We start from the raw sequence: 15,214 nt of genomic DNA, 5'->3' as shown, positions 1-15,214 counted from the left end.
TATTTTACTGTAATAAAGTCAGTATCAAAAACAAAAAGTCCTTTATTCTACATGTATAGACGGGTGTATCTGTAACTGACCTAGAAAACATGGGTGCATCAATTAACCTCTCATGACCGATCCACCATTACAACTGTGAAAAATAACGCACATGTATAATACATAGATCAAAACATTGTCGATTTTCTGTTTGCATAAATTTTGTATTTCTCTTATATTCACTATGGAGTCCAATGATATTGCCTAATTCAAAGTTATAAATAAAAGGTGGAGGCATTTCTTTTACAATTAAAGTTGTACAAATAATCGTAGAAAATTTTAAGATATTGAAAAACTCAGTAAATAAAAATATGTAAATAAACAAGTCGTGCCGACTACACACAATCCCTTTTTTATTTTTAAATAAAACTTGCATGTTAGACTGGAAGACGAATGTTGACAAGTCGTCAAACTTAAATTATCTTAGATTGCCTCTGTTTGTATAGAATATCTACACATGAGATGTCCCAAGTCAGGAGCCTCTGGCCTTTGCTTTTTTAGTCTTGTATTATTTTAACTTTTAGTTTCTTGTGTACAATTTGGAGTTTAGTTTGGTGTTCATTAACACTGAACCAGTATATATTTGTTTAGGGGCCAGCTGAAGGACGCCTCCGGGTGCGAGAATTTCTCGTTGCATTGAAGACCTGTTGGTGACCTTCTGCTGTTGTCTGCTCGATCTATGGTCGGTTGGTTGTCTCTTTGGCACATTCCCCATTTCCATTCTCAATTTTAGTTCCAGGATGTTGAAAAGGAGGACTGCCGAGTGCGGGTCCCCAAACAATACACAATTTGTATTGGAAGCGGTAAAGAAACATTTGATTAAACATGAATGAAGCTTCATTAGGGGGCCCGGTACCTCCCTTAATCCGTTCCATTTCTTTAGATAATAACAATGAAACCTACCCGAGACTGCATTATAAGTGACACAGTGTTTAATTGTCCTCATACGAGAATTTATCAGGTCAATAAAATTCACATCGGGTGAGGCGAAATCATACCCGATATGAATTTTATTGACCCGATTAATTCCGTATTAGAACGATTGAACACTGTGTAACAAATTTATCCTGATTAACCAACCAATTTGCGAGAAATTACTCTAAACTTCAAGATAAACTGTGTTACAAAGCATATCAACCATGCAGGTATGTATTGACGATTTATATAGTCCCTAGTGTTGACAGTGGGTTACTTGCCATTAATTTTTATATCCCTTCCAAATTTATTTCTCCATGTTTAATGCCTCAAATTGCAAGTAAGGGGGTGAAATTACACTGTAAAAAAAATTTGGGTCCAGAATTTTAAAGGAAAGTAGTGATTTAGTCCAGCTGAAAAAGGTTAAAAATTAGCACTTGGGAAGCTGTCAAAAGATTTCAAGTCACCTTAAACATAGAATTGTCCATATTTTGAGTTAGGGCCGATGAAGTTTTCTATAATTTTGATATAATTTGTCCCAAAAGTAGTACAACACACTGTAAAAATTTCTTTGAGAAAGCGCAGGTGGGATTTTTTTTATTTTCATTTATGTTCTAAAAGAAATGCACTACGAAATAATTGTGTTCTCGGATCGGCTGATCTTCAATATCGTAGTTAAAGATTTTGAAGATTTTCTACTTGAGATACATGTTAGTTTCATAAGTTTTCAAGAAGGCGTCACTGCCATTTATAATATATCTATACGCTGATTTGGTTTCCCACTTTAATTATATTTTGAGCGCCTCACTCGTGTTTTCACTCGTCTGTTAACAGTATGTTTGTCTGAGTGAATGTTGTCGGAACGTCTGTCCATTTTGCAGCATAAAGATTGTCGTCATGCATAAAACAAAATCGTCAATACACACCTGCATGGTTGATATGCTTTGTAACACAGTTTATCTTGAAGTTTAGAGTAATTTCTCGCAAATTGGTTGGTTAATCAGGATAAATTTGTTACACAGTGTTCAATCGTTCTAATACGGAATTAATCGGGTCAATAAAATTCATATCGGGTATGATTTCGCCTCACCCGATGTGAATTTTATTGACCTGATAAATTCTCGTATGAGGACAATTAAACACTGTGTCACTTATAATGCAGTCTCGGGTAGGTTTCATTGTTATTATCTAAAGAAATGGAACGGATTAAGGGAGGTACCGGGCCCCCTAATGAAGCTTCATTCATGTTTAATCAAATGTTTCTTTACCGCTTCCAATACAAATTGTGTATTGTTTGGGGACCCGCACTCGGCAGTCCTCCTTTTCAACATCCTGGAACTAAAATTGAGAATGGAAATGGGGAATGTGCCAAAGAGACAACCAACCGACCATAGATCGAGCAGACAACAGCAGAAGGTCACCAACAGGTCTTCAATGCAACGAGAAATTCTCGCACCCGGAGGCGTCCTTCAGCTGGCCCCTAAACAAATATATACTGGTTCAGTGTTAATGAACACCAAACTAAACTCCAAATTGTACACAAGAAACTAAAAGTTAAAATAATACAAGACTAAAAAAGCAAAGGCCAGAGGCTCCTGACTTGGGACATCTCATGTGTAGATATTATATACAAACAGAGGCAATCTAAGATAATTTAAGTTTGACGACTTGTCAACATTCGTCTACCAGTCTAACATGCAAGTTTTATTTAAAAATAAAAAAGGGATTGTGTGTAGTCGGCACGACTTGTTTATTTACATATTTTTATTTACTGAGTTTTTCAATATCTTAAAATTTTCTACGATTATTTGTACAACTTTAATTGTAAAAGAAATGCCTCCACCTTTTATTTATAACTTTGAATTACATTGTAGGCAATATCATTGGACTCCATAGTGAATATAAGAGAAATACAAAATTTATGCAAACAGAAAATCGACAATGTTTTGATCTATGTATTATACATGTGCGTTATTTTTCACAGTTGTAATGGTGGATCGGTCATGAGAGGTTAATTGATGCACCCATGTTTTCTAGGTCAGTTACAGATACACCCGTCTATACATGTAGAATAAAGGACTTTTTGTTTTTGATACTGACTTTATTACAGTAAAATATCAGGTGAGCCCGAAGCCTGATTTTTCTGTGATAAAGTAAGTATCAAAAACAAAAAGTCCGTTTTTCTGTTTATCGGTAATTTAAAAAAAAAATCACTACAATAACAGAGAAAATAACAAACCAACTTCTTGTAGATCTTTTTCGCGTCATATCACGGCGAATCACACTTGACGTCACAGGCTGCATTACGTCATTTGAAATTTTGTCACAGTGCAGTAAACATGGCGTTCTCTTGCACAAAGTATTGCATGCGTTTCATTAATATTCTGCTTTGGACATGACACTAACAATACACCTTTTCGCTATTAGTCCGCCATTTCTGGATTTCACACAGGTTCCTATAAAATTTTGACGTCATAAAACAAAATGTGACGTCACAACGGAAAAGTGATTGTCGTATGCTTTAAAAGTTCAAGCGGCCGGGTCAGCCAGGATTAGCGATAAAGTGTATGGCAAATAAAATGGTAGCATACCGGTTAGTCAAATTTCTTTATTTTTCACAAAACATAAGCATAGTGATAGTCAGAAATAAGAATGAGACGATATGAATCAGCAGATTTTTCATCGATAATTATTTTGAGTTCAACGATTTAATTATATTTTACTTACTGTATAGTCGCCGCGACGTAAAATTGGCACCATGTTTTTTGTCAAAATTTTTTCTAATATCAGCCGCGTTTACTCAAGATGATGTTTTTCATTTAGCGGAAGTAAAATCCTGTCCAAATATCCACTACTGTCTTACCTTTTATTGTGTTTGCACTGTATAATCCTGACCTTCACATTTCCAAGATTAGTTACATTGTAGAACCGCCATCTTGGTTTTTTTAGGATCCCTTATTCCATAACATTCGTTACTATCCGGTAATAATTTAATTTTGGATGTAACGCGTCTTCTGATTGGCTGACGTTATTTTGTTATGAGCCCATAGACATACTTTAGTCATGTGACCGTGACGTCATCAACGTTTTTTCATGGTTTTCTACGGTTTAAAATGGAATTTAGAATTGAATTATAAGAAATGACTGTAATATTTTTTCTGTATATTCGAAATAACATAAAAAATGTGGTGCACACTGTTTTAAAAATAACCCGCTACGCGCGTTATTCAGTGTGCACCAAATTTTTAATGTTATTTCTTCATAGACAGAAAAAATATTACAGTCATTCCTTAAATACCATTGTCAATGATGATACAATTTCCCGCGCTTTTTACGTAAAGATGACGAAAAGCTCCGAGAGCACGTGGAACTCCACGGCAACACTTCCGGTAATAACAATGTCGGATTCCACCATACAAAATAATCTTGGATTATGTGAAGGTCAGGATTATACAGTGCAAACACAATAAAAGGTAGGACAGTAGCTATATATATAGAGGATATTTGGACAGGATTTTTCTTCCGCTAATTAAAATACATGATCTTTAGTATTAAAATTGACGGTACTAATTTTCTTGCACCAGATGCGCATTTCGACAATACATGTCTCTTCAGTGATGCTCGTGGCCAAAATATTTGAAATCCAAAGCTTATATAAAAGATGAAGAGCTATAATAATCCAAAAGGTCCAAAAAGTATAGCCAAATCCGTGAAAGGAATCAGAGCTTTGCATGAGGGAGATTCATTCCTTAATTTATAATAATTTCTAATATTTTGTAACAGGAAATTTTAATAACACAAAAAATCCGTATTTTCATGCCAGTACCGAAGTACTGGCTACTGGGCTGGTGATACCCTCGGGGACTAATAGTCCACCAGCAGAGGCATCGACCCAGTGGTAGTAATAAAATTGACGGTACTAATAGTAAACGCGGTCGATATTTAAGAAAATTTTGACAAAAAACATGGTGCCAATTTTACGTGACGGCGCCTATAGTTTAGTGGATAAAATAACATTTATTTTGTCATTATTCGCTCAGTGTTCATCATGAAAACGATCACATTGAGTTCAAATAATTTTAAGAAAGCACTGTGAGGAGACATTTATACCAGATACGGGAGGCAATGTAAGCTGTCGGACTGTAAATTATCTGAACAAGCTCATTTCCTGTCGACTTCATAATTATTTCAAACATTTTAATAGACGTCACAAAATTTTTAGCTTATAATTCTTGCTTTTTCAAAGTCATGTTCATTTATTTTCAACACGGACCAGAAATATGAAACTTGGAGTTTAAAGGCCTTGCTGTTCCCTTTAATTTCAGAAGCGAATTTAGGGGTAGGCCACACGGGTCACTGTCACCCCGTTATAAAGGATACAATTCTGGTCAAAGCAGACTTTTATATATTACTGTTTTTAATAGTTTGGTACCCCCGGTTACCCCCCTCCCTTTTTTTTTTTAAATTTATCCTAGATCCGCATATGAATATCACGGTTCACTTTTTTGTACTTTGTTCTATGAATATCTGTCATATTGACAATAAAACCACATCTTTTAAAATTGTATATGATGGTCCAAATCTAATCAAAATTAAATCTCTCACTCACTCGTGGGAGCACCAACTAAGCATTAAAAAATGAGCGAGTGAGAGATTTAATTTTAATTAGATTGTGATGGTCCCACAAAAATGTCGAAAATGCGTAAATTTCATTTTTTTTCCTAGCTTCCCTCATGCGATAGCGGTACCTTTTTGGTAACTATTTATGTGTTGCGTTTAAATATGAATTGTAACACTTAATAGTTACTGAACAGGTAAAACAAATAATTCTCAAGAAACAGAAAAAGAAAACTACATGGAACAGCACCAGGCTATGTATTGGTTGTGTATGAATAAAAACTCAGCATGGACGATATGTTATACTTCATATAACGCATTGTTTTTTTTTTAATCTATCGGGTTTTTCAAGCATTTTCTGTTCACATTTTCACAACAATCGTTCAAAAAGGTTAAACGGACTTTGTGAAAGTTTCAAACAATGTCAAGTATTTCATTCGCCAAAAATCTCGTGCGTTTCTGCGGAAAAAAATCATGCGCAATTGTGTGATGAAAGGGGAAAGTAGATCCTTAGGCGTTGCATTCGCGCATGTCATTTGCGTACTAACCCAATATTTTTTTATCTCACATTATCAGCGAGTACACATCAAAGGAAAAATGTACAAACTACCGATAAACGCTGAATCTGCGGCACGAAAGTTGTAAAAAAGTCATGTTTATAGCCGACAAAACGGTATGGATTTTTCACATTGATGAAGGTCGCCGTACGTGTGCTATAATTGCTGAACTACCACTTTATTTGAACTCGGATGTATAGTGTGTTTGTAATTCATAACAAATCTCGCCATTTTTACATAAAAAGTAGGCTCTTTATGGCACTAAAAGTTTATTTAAAGCTTCCTATGCGGTATGGGGTGGTTCATTGTTTAAGGCGGTACGGCGATTATTATAATCTCTAACATTGTACTTCATCTGGCCTTGGGATCAGAGTTATCTCATTGGGAATCATACCACATGCTATTTTTATATTACATAATCTGTGTAACCACCATCCCAACACAAACATACACACACACACACAGTACTATCAACATTCATAATTAAACACAGAGAGAAAAAGGGATACCCGAAGTTGTTCGTGTTGCTCATTCTTTCCCTTTGTCTTTCTCATTTACAAACATCCGACTGTAAAAAAAGGGATACCCGAAGTTGTTCGTGTTGCTCATTCTTTCCCTTTGTCTTTCTCATTTACAAACATCCGACTTCTTATTTTTATATTTAAGGTGGTACCTAACACTACAGGGAGATAACTCTGTAAAGTCAGTTAAACGTTTTAATTACGTTGTGTTGTAAAAGGAATATTAAGCTGCTCAATGATCAAAATTAGTGTTTGTCAAACTGCTATATAACCAGTGAAATTTTTCTGACAAAACGGTTGGTTCAAAATTTTTGAATTTTTTATATTTTTGTTCAAGGGTGAAAGTGAATACTTTAACAAAATGTTTCTGAAAATTAAACGGGCCAAATAAATTTTAGTGAAAGTACTAGTGTTGGGTACCACCTTAAAGGATGATTCACTAACAGTGTCTTCTTAATAGTTCAGATTTATTCAAACATTGGTCACCGTGCTCGTTTTCGAGAAAATTGAGGCTGAAAATTGGGGATTTGTGCAATTTTGCCAAAAAGTTAAACAACGTTATAAAATTTTTGGAGCAAATATTCTTTGTTGTAAATTATTAAGATCGGGTTCAATTTGAAGCTGTGATAAGTGACAATAAGGAAAAAAATTAATCCCTACACGAATGTCTATACAAATTTTCAAGCTTTGCTTGACATTGCGAACCAGATGCTCAAAGTGGGATTTTTTTAATCCCAAAAATATAGAAATAAAGTGTTTCTGAAAATGTCATTTTTATCATTTTTCTGCATGAACTGCATTTTGTCATGCTTTCTCCAAATCTGAAATAAAAAATATATGTCACCGTGCTGGATTCTATGATAAACGCGATTTATCCTAAAAATTGCGTCCCCCCCTTTGTAACTTCAACGTTAGCGCTAAAGTGCACGACGTCACTGGCAGACTTTTTCGACGTAATCGTTGCAAAATTACCGGCGACATTTTTCAGATGTATGAATATTGCTTGTAAAGAGCTAACTAAAAATTGGTAATATTGTTTTCGGAAATAAAATCATGTGAATCATAAATACATCTCTTTGTTTGTGGTCTAAGTGAGAAACATCCCAAGAAAAGTGATTACGGACTGTTGATAATTTTTACGGCTTTTAAAATTAAAGACTGAGCACGGCAATTTAAAACTTGACATACAGGTTACATGTACTGTACACACTCGTGCATTAATTCATGTATTAATTTATAGCATATGTTGACCTCTAGATGTTGTTTTTTTGTTTTTGTTTTGTTTTGTTTGGTTGGTTGTTATTTCATAACAATACTCCTTTACATCCTTCTATTCACGTTTTAATCACTTTTTAGAATTTCACATTTATTCATAAAATTAAACTTTTATTATGGTCAATGATTACAATTGAACAAAATTGGCAGGCTCCTAAATACTTTTAAAATCACAGTTTTTATAGTTGACTATGCGGTATGGGCATTGCTCATTGTTGAAGACCGTACGGTGACGGTATAGTTGTTAATTTCTGTGGCATGTTTGTCTCTTGTTGAGAGTTGTCTCATTGGAAATTATACCATATCTTCTTTTTTTATGTTGTCTCAATGATCAAAATTGGTGTTTGTCAAACTGCTATATAACCAGTGTAATTTTTCTGATAAAATGGTTGGTTCAAAATTTTTGAAATTAATATATTTTGGTTAAAGGGTCAAAGTAAATACATTGTTAAAATTTTATGAAAATTAAACGAGCCAAATTAATTTTAGTGAAAGTGTTGGGTACCACCTTAAACGAAAACTACTAAATAATACATATTGAAATGTAAACAAAATTTTATTCAAAAATTCAAGTGAAACTAATCTATACAATTTTTCAATGAATGATGATAGATATTTGTAAGCATGACCAGAAAATATTCTGATTCAAATACTACTGACTTTTTAAAAAACATGGCATCTATATATATCTAGTAGATTAAATAGTATTTTACTTTGAAAGATATATATGTGTTTTCCAATCAAATGGAGGGGAAACCACCAAAATTAGGCATATTGTTATATAAAAATGCACTCATATTTATGTTTTCATTTTCCACAAATGTTTATTCTCTTTTAGGAAAATGGGGGCGTATACATATCTTTGAAAGGTAAATTGTAATAGGTAGACGAAGCAATGCATTACAATCTTTAGCCTGACTAAAATGATGCGTTATTTGCGGTTAAGACATTGAGATTTAATTTTTAATTTTAGAAGAAAACAAATGTTACGAGATGTGTCTGAGAATCACTACAACAGCACATAATACGTGCAGCCATGTTTGTATCTGTAATATTGATCCTCCAGCAATCTGAGGTCCATTACAAAAGTCTGTATTGCAGATTGTAACGCACACCAATTTCTTGCTTGATCCCTTTTCATATATGCACGTGGTGTGATTGAGACTAGGGTCAAGGTCATCAAACCTTGGATCTTGAATCGAGTAGCTCCTTCCGGTATAGTGACAGTCTCGTAGATATGCATGCGTTTTTCCTGTAATATTATAATAATGGAAAAATACAACATACACATAACTTAGTATTTGGTCAAAGAGGAAAAACAATTTATAGTACATGAGCGGCAGATAATATCGTAAAATCTGAAGGATGAGAATCGTTAAAAAAAATACAGGACATGCATTTGAGTAAGATGTTAAAACCTATTCAGTGACTCGATACATATACAGGCATGATATCTTTATTAATTGTGTAGTATGTTTTGATGAATTTTTAAAATACTTTCTGACCTTTAACAAGTTTTATCGAATTCAATTAAATTGTATGATAAGACTTCGTAAAAACATGTTAGGAGTTTTATTCTTGAGAGTTAATAAGCAACAAACTTCCGTATCTACCCCCAGACAGTTGCCTGTTCAAGCCATGCTTTTCAAGTTAGTTAAGGTTTGTTATTTCATTGATTGATAATGAGTGGTTGTCGTGGGGTACTGAACTTTTTTATGTTTTTTTATCGTTCATTTCCATTTCGGACACATAAGGTTAATAAAACTCCACTTATGTTTCTTGTGGTTTTATTATATTAATTTGTACGTATGTTTATAATTGAGAATGGAAATCGGGAATATGTCAAAGAGACAACAACCCGACAAAAGAGCAGACAACAGCCGATGACCACCAATTGGGTGTTCCAAACTGAGGAAAAATCTGGCGATGGTCCTCAGCTGGCATATAAATAAAATTATTTTGATTTTTGTGTCAATGGTGTTGTATGTCGGATGTATTTTTACACAGTTTTGTCCACTGTATCACAATTATTGACACACGAACCTATTTTTGTCTGTCTGTGCTGATCACAAAATGTTGTCAAATTAATGGAAATAGTAAACAAGTGGCAAACAAGTGTGAGGTGTTACTAACTTGTTATAACTAGGTTTAACACACCATATGCATATACAAATGCTAGTAATAAATCAGGAATATGACAGTTGTTTTCCATTTGTTCTTTTGGTCAGATTTTGTCAACTTTTATGCATTGTCTTTTCAAATTACCTTTTCAGTTCGGTATTTTTGTTATACTTTTTTTTACAGTCTATCATGATATATCTCACCCTGTTCTTCAATTCTTTCTATAATACAGATTTCACTGGTGTTTAAACAATCCTTTAAATATTTATATGGAACTTTGTCCTTATCCGTTTCCGGCTCTTTTAGAGAAGCATACCGTCTGTTATTTTCCGCTTCCATGCCGGCTGTATCTGTTACACATGGTCCTAATTTCGAACTATCACCGCATTGGTAGCACCATAACGCATCTGGAAATTGTTTTAAATGTTACATTTTACTTTCAGCACACTTAGCCTTGTAGTGTTACAATCATACTTAAATGTATAATATTTGTAAACTCTTTATCAGTTTTCGATTGAGAGTGTAACTAGGGTGTTTATTTTATTGTTTGAATGGTGTCATATTTTTTCACGTTTAAGCCCTTTAAAGTCGAATAATTTAATTTTGGATGTAAGCGTCTTCTGATTGCCTGACGTAATTTTGTTATCAGCTCATAGACATAATTTAGTCATGTGACCGTGACGTCATCAACGTTTTTTCATGGCTTTCTACGGTTCAAAATGGAATTGAGAATTGAATTATAAGAAATGACTGTAATATTTTTTCTGTCTATTCGGAATAACATAAAAAAATGTGGTGCACACTGTTAAATAACCCGCTACACGCGTTATTTAGTGTGCACCAAACTTTTTATGTTATTTCTTCATAGACAGAAAAAATATTATAGTCATTCATTAATTAAACGCTATGTAGTTTTCTCATTGTTGAAGGCCGTAATAAAAAATAGTTAATCAATAAATCTCAAGCTAATAGCATTATATCAAAAACATTATCTGAGAAAAAGATCACAAGAATATTACACACAATAGTGATAACAACCGACATTCTATTAAAATGTACAAAATTGGTAAAATGTAAAAAAAAACAAGAAGAGTTTGCATAAATTAAAGAAAAGTTATTATCATCTTAAAAACAAAAATTAAAGCATCAATCAAATGATATCTTTTTGATGCTCAAAGGTGTCAGTGTCAGTATTCAAAGTATGTATAATACTCAATTTATTTCAATTGACTAGGCGGAGTTTAACCGGTTCGCCCATGAAAAACCAGTCCATCTACAAATAGGTGTTTTAGAATAAACTCATCAACCTTTGATGACACTAATAGTTGATTAGAAATCAGATATAATTATAACGGCAATCATCCTTATCACACACATCTTCAAATAGACTGTCCTTATGCAAATTAAAACGTAAGCTCCGCCGGATCAGTTGAAATAACATTGGTAATAGTAAAGATTTCAAACTTTCGTTTTTACTGCGAAACTACAAATATAATGCCAAAAAAATATGACAATTTGAAACATTTTGGGTGACGGATCTATATAAGTATTTCCATTTTCCGAATCCAATATTTGAACTTTATTTAACATTGTATTGTAATATTTTATTCTTGTAATTTTTCATTTATTATTACTTTTTAAACTAATGTGAAACATAGCCAATGTCTTGTTTAACACATTTTTTCAATAATGTATTCTTATTTAACAGCTACAAAGAATATAATGAAGCTGAATATTTTATTGCCTATCGCTATTGAATATTTCAATAAACTTATTTCAAAAAGACAGTTGTTTTGTCTTCATTCGAGTAACTCATCAATTACATCCTGTTTAGTTTAAATATATTTATTTATAGTGGATCCTGTTTCAAAGGCAAAGTGACATACAATTGTCATTTCTGTTCGCATTTTGGGGTGAAATAAAGGTTTATTTTATAAATCCATTAGGTAGGTAATGTTATAGAGCCCCATCGAGATAAAAACAATAGGACATTTTGACTGCCTTTGAAAAAAAGGATATACAAAATAGGGATATATTTTGCGTTTTAACAGGCCACCGGCTGACCTCTAAAAATGTTGCATGTGTTATAAACGTGTCACTCTCTATACAGGAGGCACAGGGTTTCACATCTACATTCTGACTGAAGGTGGCCGAAACTGATTTGCTTAGAATTGTCGCACGATACTGGTGTCACCTAGCGCTACGCACATTAAAACGTAAGCCAAAATGAAAATGTTAGAATGCACATTTTTAAGATCGCTTTCTAAAATAAATTTTAACGGATTGTATGAACGAAATACTTTCAGAAATTTAGATTCGTGCTTTTATTAGATGATAGATACTTAGCTTTTAATTAACACATTAAAAATAAAAATGTAAATTGAATTGAAACCATTTGTTTAACATAAATTTTAATTACAAAAGCAATCGATTTCTTTTTAATACATGTAATATGCACACAGCAAATGCACTGGTTTATACACTTAAGAATGTCTAGGCGAATGAACTATGGTTTGTTTAGCCTGACAGTGTCATTGAGTTATGCACAAATATATACACCGAGGTAATCAGCTGTTTTCTTTAATATTAATTTGTATTATAGAGAATCGGCCTTTCTATCATAATAAACTAAGTCTGGAAAACACTTTTGTTCCAAACTAACTTTTAAGAGAAATGAATAAGCATACACACCCTTTTTTACTAACAGAATTGACTACGTCATAAAAAAAACAACTTTAACAGAATCATTGTTACATTGTATTATATATAACTTTTCATGATTTTAATTATTTCGTACATAAACATCCCAACCTCCATGATGATTTAGAAAAAAAATATCATTACAAATAACGTGTACTACTACACATCTACAAACCTGAATATAATATGAGTCCAAAACAAAACACACACATAATCCAACTTATAATTAAGCACATCATACATGTACTAATGCTTCCTTTTAAACAATTATATTATGTGAGCTCTATCAGACATACAATTATAAATTCAAAATAATATTGTTAGAATTCATACGATATCGATTTTCACCTATTTTGTACATATAATGTTTTAACATAGATGTATAACCCTGTGAAGTATTTTGTACCTACTTACTAAAAATTCGAGTGGGAAAAGTTTGGAATACAATCATATAATATATCTGTTTCTACGAAAACTTAATTTTCATTGTCTTTCTATTTTTGAAATATTTTCTAATTATACTTTCACATTCCGTAATTGTTCGTCCATCGAAATAGTTTTTGATAATATAAAAATGAATGTTACCACTCATTGTTTTCTTCCTTGTGTATAAGCGTATATTTCATTCACTGGTTAAATTTAGTTTATCATTTCTATATTTTGTATTTCCTCCCATCTTACATTTTCCTGGAAAAAAAATACATCGCCGGTGATGACTATTTAATTGCATCTTCAATTTTAATTGAACTATATTGTAATCATTGCACGGCCGACACTCGGCTAACCGAGAGATTGGTCGGTTAATCTATATTGAGTATGCGACTATATCGGCGGTTGGTCTGTTAATCGGGTTGGCTAAAGTCTGTTAATCAGCGGTTATCGAGAAAATCATTGAAAGTTCAGCATGTTTCATCGTATAACTTTCTAGATATATTTTCATCATAAAAAGTATTCATGTCTAACAAAACAATTCAATGTACTGAATTCAGTGGTGTAATTATTATTTTTCTAGCTTCGATGTACGATCAATAAAATGAAAAGGCGGTTTACTCATCAATAAATTTATACACATTTTACACACATACAATGTACACAAAATGACACATTGGTTAAATTTACTTGCATTCAATATTTTGAACATCGAAAAAAGAAAGGCATTATGTTTGTTAACCATATTGATATCACTGTGTGAAAAATTTACACGAAAATCTGTATTTTGGTAACATAAATCAATCTTTATTTAAAACCTGGTCTGTTAATGGGTCGGATGTATAAAACCCGGTCTGTTAATTGGTCTGTTAAGAGTTATGAATGGCAATAAAAGTATAATTTTATTGCTATATGGGGTGTTATCGGATCAAATGGTAGGCTCAAGACGAGCGGCTAAAATATACGAAAACAACACATGAGCAATGAAACATAACATATACGGAAACAATACATGAAATTGAAAATTGATAAAAATGGTTTCAAAAAGTGTAATATTAAAGTTATATTAATTTCATCCAAGAATGATTGCATATATCATGTTGATTCTGTTTAATTGTCATGAATGACACAAATTTGTCATCTACATTGGTAACCAGTATATAAATCAGAGATAAACGTCGTAATGTAACTAAACATCAGTAAGTAAAATATATTGGGATGACAAAACATGAAAAATAAAGAAAGAATAATGAGTAAGATAAATAAAAAGTAGAAAAAAATGACATAACAATTTAAAGAATACAGAAATAAACAATACCTCAATCCGGACACTCATGGTATACACGAGAATCTGGGTGGAAACGCAGAATATAGAATAATAGATAAGGACAGTAGAGAGTGATACATTGTTAAAAACTAGAGAAAAAATATACTTGTTTAAGAATACACACATGAAACACCGATGGCTGTTGAAACACTAACGGATTGCGATGTACTTATATTGGTGACAAATTCTAGAAGTTTACATGCGGACAACTACGGTGGCAGGTTAATGCCATTTTGTGTTTTCGCGCTTTAGCGTTTTCGCCTTTCATATTCTATATGGCGAAAACGCGAAACTGATTTCGCGTTTTCGACTTCGTGATTTCGCATTTTCGCATTTTCCGGCATTTCGCCTTTTCACTTCACGATGTCGCGTTTTCGCCCAATAGAATATGAAAGGCGAAAACGCGAATGGACTTCACCGGCCACCATAGACAACTATCTCTGTCTCCTCTGCACTTATGAAAAAAGGAAGAAACGTAATAAAATGAATTGAAACTTAAAAAAACCAAATATATCTGCATTCGCTCCTTTCCGTTTACTTCTTTGGAATGATTTGTAACCAACATATGATTAAGTAATAGAAGAAAAGAACAAATTGGATAATACTGACAAATTAGGGTTTAACATCCAGTGACAAATATCATGTTCATATGAGAACGAGAACACGTTAGATGTACCCTGTGTTGTATTAGAAAGACACTTTCAGTCGGAATT

At 32.9% G+C, this 15,214-nt stretch overlaps 1 long non-coding RNA gene across 1 annotated transcript; it reads right to left on the bottom strand.

The window, feature by feature from the left end:
- Nucleotides 1-8,252: 8,252 nt before the first annotated feature.
- On the bottom strand, nt 8,253-13,132 carry LOC139498717 (uncharacterized). The gene is made up of 3 exons (XR_011657998.1): nt 12,921-13,132; nt 10,249-10,452; nt 8,253-9,176 (listed from the first exon to the last, which is right to left on the bottom strand). It is a non-coding gene; the product is annotated as an uncharacterized lncRNA (long non-coding RNA).
- Nucleotides 13,133-15,214: the final 2,082 nt, after the last annotated feature.

The sequence above is a fragment of the Mytilus edulis genome, chromosome 12 (genome assembly GCF_963676685.1).
Source record: "Mytilus edulis chromosome 12, xbMytEdul2.2, whole genome shotgun sequence".
Classification (NCBI taxonomy): Eukaryota; Metazoa; Mollusca; class Bivalvia; order Mytilida; family Mytilidae; genus Mytilus; species Mytilus edulis.
The sequence above is the reverse complement of the archived record's forward strand: the minus strand, read 5'-3'. Positions and strand labels throughout refer to the sequence as shown.